Source organism: Bactrocera dorsalis, chromosome 5, assembly GCF_023373825.1.
Source record: "Bactrocera dorsalis isolate Fly_Bdor chromosome 5, ASM2337382v1, whole genome shotgun sequence".
NCBI classification, from domain to species: Eukaryota; Metazoa; Arthropoda; class Insecta; order Diptera; family Tephritidae; genus Bactrocera; species Bactrocera dorsalis.
The window spans coordinates 70,144,665-70,152,849 of record NC_064307.1 but is presented as its reverse complement, the minus strand read 5'-3'; the positions used below and the strand labels follow the sequence as shown (position 1 = coordinate 70,152,849).

Genomic DNA, 8,185 nt, shown 5'->3' with positions numbered 1-8,185 from the left:
AATATATATGTATATATATTGAACTACTCTTAATTGGCATAACTAGCATTACTTATGCTAAATTATACAAGTACCATAGCCAGTACATGCTACGCATGCCCTTTAAGGCAATCAATCAGACGAAATATGCTCGGCGTAATGCTAGAATGTGATCTTTAAAGAGTCTGACACGTTCTAATTAGTGTTCAATCGTTATGGTATTTATTACAAATGAAAAGAAAATAGAAATAAAGGCGGAAAAATGTGGCAGGAAAATATGTGTGGCGACAAATTAAGACCGCCTGCGGTGGTGTAATAGCACTGCAGTGTGCTCACGCTGGTTCTTGCCGCACGTTCCCATACATTGGCATTACGAGTGTTTGACAAATCGTGCTATGCTGTCAAGGCTTGACGTATGTGGATCTGGCAGGCTCTTAAAAGGCTGCTTATGATTATGAATATGTACGTTTTTGGCACCGTCCTACCAAGCATCGTTGTCTATATGCCTTTTAACAACCAAATAGGCAATGCAACAACGTGAGAAAGACGTACAATGTTGTTCGTAGCGACCAGCATAACTTCCTCTGGCGGCAGCTGAACAACCATTTGATTGCAGCCCACTTGAAAATAAGTCAAAACTAGATAGCCTTGCTTAGACCAATAGTCTGTGAGGCTACTTATTTGCAAAAATAGGAAGACAAGTCACTCACGTTCTTTTTAAGGAAACATAAAGATTTTCAATATCAAAAAATGTTACCTATGTTATGTATATGATCGTAGTTGTCTTTCTATGCTGAAATGAGTCCTACATGATAAGTTTCAATTATTTTTAAAATGTTTGCTTCCAAAACAACTGAAACATTTTACTATTTTAACAACTAAATAGTGTCTAATTACATGAAGGAATCGATAAAAAAAAATAGTTACATTATAGTAATGAATTGTAGTGGTATTTGGTTGGGTTTTGTAAATGGCACCACCCACCCCCAGGGTATTAATGTTTTATAAGACTTTTTGTAATTACTAAAGTAATTGTAATTGTAATTATTACAGTAATGGTAGTGAAAATATTATCATATTTTGACATGAGTAATGAAAATTAAATAGTTTTGTTTGAAAGTAATCATAATTGTAATGATTACAGCAATGGTATTTATTATAAAATAATTATGACGATGGTAATGAAAATTAAATGTTTGTATAATTGAAAGTAATCATATTTGTTAAGATTGCAGTAATGGTAATGAAAATATCAATGCGTATTTTTAGCATTTATATTACTAACAAACAATTAGATGCTAATGTTAGTGATAAGAGCCATTATTCGGTTAAAAATAACACTGATTATATTGTAATGGTAATGAAAAATTAGAGTAATGGTAGTTCCACTCACAACAATTATGATAAAGAGGAATGAAAATTAAATGGTTATATCTGACAGTAATGATTACAGTAATGGTAATGAAAGTTTTAACAATTACGCATTAGTAATGATTACAGGGATTGCATATTATTCCATTATTTAGAAGCATTTTTTAGTAAAAAATAGTAAAAATTTTATGTTATTCCATTATTTAGAAGCATTGTTTAGTAAAAAATAGTAAAAATTTTATGAAATCAGTTATGGAAATTGTAATGATCACAGTACTGGTAAAAAAAACCAAAAATTGTATTGTACTGGTAATGAACTTGATTTACAGTACGAAAAATTCAATGAATATAACCATGTCAATAAAAAAGCAATGTCAGGTGTAATGGCGATTATAAAAAATTTAAAATAGTACTGATAATGGTATGGCAATGGTAATTGCTCTAGTTATGGTTCAAATTATTTTATTAAAATTATATCGACAGCAATTACGACAAAAGCTTTAACAATTCTTTGTTTATATCTGTGGTGTGAAAACGGTTCGAGTAATGGTGATAATTATAGAATTATAATAGTGCTGGTAATGACAATTATAATTTGATTACTATGCACCACTTAATTACAACTTAAAGTAACATTTTTGTTGCTATAACTACATATTGTAGTAGTAATGCAATTCATAATTATTGAGTTATTTTTAATAACATCTAGCTATTATGGTCGCGGTAGTGGAGTTTAAATAAATTACAACAATTTCGTTAAAGAAAATCTGCAAGCATTGCAACACTTACCAGCTCTTGATTGTGTCCGATCTCAAACCATCGAGAAGCACTGAAAAAGAAAGAAAATGAAAACTTAAGAATACGAAAAAAAAATTACAAGCAATGTTAATTCTAAGCGAGAATTCGCCAGCAGAACTCGTAAATACAACAACAGCAAATAATGCTGCTACATATAGAGTAAAGGTACTATTCTGAGGACCGATCAGGCAGTCGTAAGTTATTTGTTGCGGCAGTCAATCGACCATGCAGTCAACCAAGCAATCAACCGTGCGCAGTCACCAGGCCAGATAGCTGAGTTAGCTAGACGGTGAAGCAGTGAGTCCACTTTATAATCACTGGTAATTGCCACAATAGCCACAAAGTACTTTTTATATTGCTGGTTACACAAACAATAGTTTGCCCAGGCAGCAGCAATAACATCAGCAACGTCATAGCCATCAGGTGTCACAGGCGACACATTCCGTGCAACATTGTCACAATGCCACAGCGGCATTGAAAGATTGCCAGCGCAGTAATAATATTGCCATCAATTCTACTGAAGTTTCTTATCTTTTTTTATTTTTGTTGTGTTCTTTTTAATCGTTTTTTTCACCACAACGATTTAATGAAGTGTTAACAATGTACGAGTGCAAAGCAAAGCCATTAAATGTTGGCAATTCATGGCTGTACGAGTATCTGTGTGTGTGCTTGCCTTACCAACAATTTGTAAGTATAAACGAGATAATTCTTCTTGGCTTCCTGCATTTTAATTTTATTAAATTTTTTTCCCATATTATTTAACTTTTATTTTTATCTAATCAACTTTGACTTAACGACGTTATCAATCGCTGATATTTTGCTGGAAAAATACGCCACTCATTCATAAAAACATTTCAGTGAAATATACAAAAAAAAAATTAGCAAAAACCCACTTGATTACCAACAACAACACTTCGCTAACCCCGCCAACACTTTTGCGATTTTAACATTTAAGTGCATATTTATCTAATCTGAAGTCTAAATAGCATTTAGCCAGCACACGCGCAGCGCAAGCAACGCCCATACATACATATGTAACGATATATGTGGTAAATAAAGTAATTATGTACGCGTACATATGTATGACAACAATTTACATATTTCTTATCGCCACCACAGCATATATTTGCATACATTTTTATGAATAAAAATATTTTTTCTTGTTGTTTTGCGTTTTATCACAGCTTATTCTTTATGTCTGCTCTTCCGCATAAAGCTTTTATCTTCTATTTTCGTTGATGTGCGTATATTTCGGTCGAGGTTTCAAGAAGCAGTCGTGGCCGAGCGGTTAAGGCGTCTGACTAGAAATCAGATTCCCTCTGGGAGCGTAGGTTCGAATCCTACCGACTGCGAAGCAACATTGATTTTTTACCAAATTTTTTCTAAGAAGTCAAAATTAAATATTTACTTCTTTTTGTGTTTTTAGGGGCGGTTGTTAGCCTTAAGGTAGAAATTTTTATTCCCTGAACAAAGCTGAATCTAAAGATGTGCTTTTTTGGGGTGGTGTTTCGGTAAGATATTGTTAGCTTCAAGGTAAAAATTTTTATTCTGCGAAAAACGCTGAATCTAAAGTTATGTTTTTTTGGGGTGGTGTTTCGGTAAGATATTGTTAGCTTCAAGGTTGAAATTTGTATTTCTTGAACAAGGTTGAAACTAAAGTTTTCTACTAAGTTTTTAACACCCGAAAAAAAGTTGACCCTATAAAGTACTTATATGAACTGGTATATTTAAACGCACTGAATCGATTTAACCATTTTGTTCTGTCTGTCCGTCGGTTTCAGATATATAGATCTGGTAAACTAATGAGGCGCGCAAGGACCTGATCATTTATATAAACATAACCCTATATCTATCTCGATTAGTTTTAGGTGATAAGTACAATCTCTATCCGTAGAAAATTTGGTACAAAAGCTATTTTTTAGTAAAAAAAAAGTCGACCCGTTCTCATAGATAGAAATGTATTATAAACAAATACAAATTATACATACAAATTTAAAATAATTTGACTACAAACTCACCCTTCCAACTTGTCTTGACAATACTACTCCACGCACTAGTCGGTCCAGTCCATCCATTCGAAGTAAGCCAGCCACGAAACGCATGAACGCATATACACACCCACGAACGAACCCGAACACGCACTTAAGTAATTTACTTACACCGTAATTTCGAGGAATTCAACGCACTACGACTTTTCCGACACTATTTTTTGCTTTTATTAACGATTTTAACATTAAATTAAATAAAAACACTATTTAACACTTTAAACAAAAATTTTTCACTAATTTTAACAAAAATTCACGCCAACAGCCAAGAATTACGTACACTCGCTTTCATTTCCACTTGTAAGTAATATTTTTACTGTTACATTCCATTCCTCAATTGGAATAATTCAGCTGATTTCCCCTTAATTTCGCATTCCACGATTTCAGCAAATTCTAAACTCTTCTAAAATCTCTATGACCTCTTAATTATCAATTATTACATGCATAATAGTTTGAAGGTCAACTCCGAACATTAAAAAATTTGGAAATAACAATGCAAACAATCATAGCGTCACTCATTTCATTTCTCAATAATGTGCACGCAGCTAATACCCTTGCTGAGCACACAGCTTATGTTACGCATATAGGAACGCATGAGAGTATATACATATGTATGTGTGCGAGTGCTTTGCGCAGCATTGATATGCAGGTGTAACACTGTTAGAAGTAAGAGCGTATAGCTGATGAAGAGAAAATTAAGTTCTGTAAATGCAAGGGTATTGGATGTTTTGCTTACACGGGCGGATTTAGAATGAAGAAGTGTTAAGAGATCAAAATTGCAGCGATGTTAAGAATATTGAAAGTGCGTTGACTATTAACTTTATATTACAGTCTAACAAGTGTATGAGGAAATAGTGAAAATATACATATGTATATATAATATTATTGGGAACATAAAAAGTGGAACTTTAGAGTCTCATACTCGTATAGTAAATGGAAACAAATGAGAACACAAAGGCCATAAAAACATATTTGTGATGAAATCGCAGCCAAGAATAATTTAAGGCATATGATTTTTTATAGCTACTAAAAATCTGCAATACTCAGATATGAAGTTTATTAACATGCCACATACTAAAAAACCAATCTATATAATGAGTAAAGTCAGTCAGATGTCCTAAAGTCCTCCTGATATTAGTTATATTGGGGCTAGGTCAATTTTTCGCACAAATTTATCTATTTTAGGCACAGGGATACACTGTAATGAGTAAAACATGCTCTCTTATTTTGCATTGAGATAACTTGCATACGGGCCAAAGGTACATATACATATGGGTGCCAAGGGAAGTATTGGCCCGACTCAACCAATTTTTGACATGCAGACGTAACATTATCAGAGAAGGATTATCTCTGAATTTTAATTATATATCTCACACGATTTCCGAGTACTTTTCTGTCACAATATGTATATTAGAAGTAATAATATTTCTTCCTAGTTAAGAAACTATCAGATTTTCAACAAGACTTTAAGATTATGAGTATGCCAAGAATCAGATTGAAGTGTTGTCGGAGGAATGAGAAATTGTTTCGTTCCCTCTTTTTGTAAAGTCTAAAATTTCGTGCTTACTATTAATTTTTCTGAGAAATTATTTTATATATTTCAGAAAATTGCTCTCTAAAATTTAAAAAATTAAGTACGACCCAAACAAAGTTCTACTAAACTTAATTAAGTCATATGACAACTCATATAACCCTATTCAACTACCAACTCAAGTGTCAAATCACATGCATACATATGTGTGCGTACATGCAACACTGAAAAAATGTCAATTACTGTTTTTCTATTGAAACTGCGCTCTCTAGAAAACACTAATTAAGGAATTACAACCAAGCAACACACAAAAAACTGACTCATATTCATAAGAGTCTTCTGTGAAATACCTGCTGCTCTGGGGAGTGTTGACATAGAAAGTGCCTACATTTGTACGCCATTGTACAGCTTTAGGGGGTCGACAACACAGGCAACATTGCAACAAATTGGCAAAATAAATATGAAACTAAGCTAGGCATATTTGAGAGATGCAAGTAAAAAGCACTTCAAAAAACACGAGAGCATCAGCAGTGAGGAGGAGAAAATTCAATGATGTAGTTGTCTAAATAAAATAAAAACAATTTGTGTTTTACGAGGGTAACTTAAATCGGACGAAATTATGAGAAAAAGTTGTACTGAGTGAACAGTGATGATTGAGCACAAATAAAATGAAATTAGAGCCTATTTATGACCGCGATGTGCTATAAGAAATAGGAACTCATTTTGAACGGTCGACAACTAGGTCCAGCTTCTGCTGTTCTTTCTGTTGACATATCCGAAACTGGAGTTTCGAACAAATTTGTGATAGGCTCGAAGGCCTTGCCCAGTTCTAGTGATCTTAAGATCCAGTATATAGAAAATTTTAGATAATACAACGTGCCGGCGTTCTAAACTGTCCCAGTGAGATTCAAGTTAGAAGCGACATCTTAATATAACCTAAACTAATTTCAAACAAAGTTATCAGTGTTACCAGAGTCTTGCTTGTTCTTTTCTCAGAAGTTACATAGTAGGGCTAAGGCACTCTGATCAAATTTTTGATATGCTCGAAGCACTTTGCCCAGTTATAGCGGCTTTATGATACAGTATATAGGATCTAGGTTACCCCTCGTAAGTCTCATATGTGTACCTCGCAAACTCTCGTGTATGACTCTTGCAGCAATAGCTTCGAGTGTTTGCATAATGCATAAACAGCCGTTAAGTGCCCGTGGGGCAGCATATAGTACAGATGCTTTTGGAAATCATTAAAAAGAAGAAATTCATAAGAAACATTTGTGATTTCTTTGCAAAGCTTTCGCAAAAGCCTAAACTGCATATATACAGACACATGCAAGTCTTTATATTTATTTTATGGTATATAATGCATTTAATGTCCAACACGTGCAGCTTTCTTTTCTGCATTGTCAAAATGTGACCAAGCTTAAAAATTCTGCGAAAAAAATCTTCGTTTCGCGCATTTCACTCTGTTTATTTTCGCAGTCAAGCACTGTGAACCACTTGTCCGTAGCGCTGTAATTGGGTAACATGACTTGGTCAAGAGGTGCACGCTCCACTACAGGCATTTGCTACACAAATTAAGAATAAGAAAGTAGGTGCACTCGGCATATGCAAGCACGCCGAAGAAGAAACGTATGTGTATAAGTGTCCTGTAGCGAAAATTTCAAGATGCCCGGTTGGAAAATTTAACTGTAAGTATGAGCTTGGGTTATAAACTGCACACTTTTTTCAAAGGCTTCTCAGATGAGTCTCTCTCTTTCTGGCTTAATGGCTTTGTCAACAAACAAAAATGTCACTCTTGGGGTTAATCGAATCCCCGTGTGGTTTAGGAAAGGCAATTGCATAACCAAAACTTCACAGTTTGGTTCGAATGGTGTCATCATCGAACCTTATTTCTTTCAAAATGAGGCGGGAAATGTCGATAACATCAATACTACTTCATATTTCAGGACTAAACATAAACAAATAGCGGGCATGCGACTCGTTAGTTTCTAAACATCGTCCAATCAAATAGTTTCGAGTGGCACCGTGGGACCCATTTGGCAGACATTTCGTTCAAACAATAAATGTCTTAAGATCACGTCATGCTTTTTAGTACACCCTTTACCATGGAAGAATAAATCATACCTGTCATCTAAGTAGCTAGTATAGTACCTGTCAAAATGCTTCAAATTTCCTACAGGGTAGTCACGTAAGTTTCTATATAGGTACGTAGGCTTGTAGTGAAGTCAAGAGTCCCTTTATTTACTTCGCTGCACTTAAGGCTTGAATATTTTTTGTTCGCTTGAACTTATTTATTTGACTCGAATACCCTCACTTGCAATGCTCTGCATTTGTTTGCTCTGAAGCGGAGCCTGAGCTGAACGGCATTGCATTTGTACGCTACAACAAACAAGATAAAAGAAAGTGAGAAATGAATTAAAGTTGCGCTTTGGTGTAAGTATTTAGCTTGAACTAAATTTACGAC

At 34.3% G+C, this 8,185-nt stretch overlaps 1 non-coding gene across 1 annotated transcript; it reads left to right on the top strand.

Annotated features, from left to right (window-relative positions):
* Positions 1-3,418: 3,418 nt before the first annotated feature.
* On the top strand, positions 3,419-3,500 carry Trnas-aga (transfer RNA serine (anticodon AGA)). Its single transcript has one exon. It is a non-coding gene; the product is annotated as a tRNA-Ser (tRNA).
* The last annotated feature ends 4,685 nt before the right edge of the window (positions 3,501-8,185 follow it).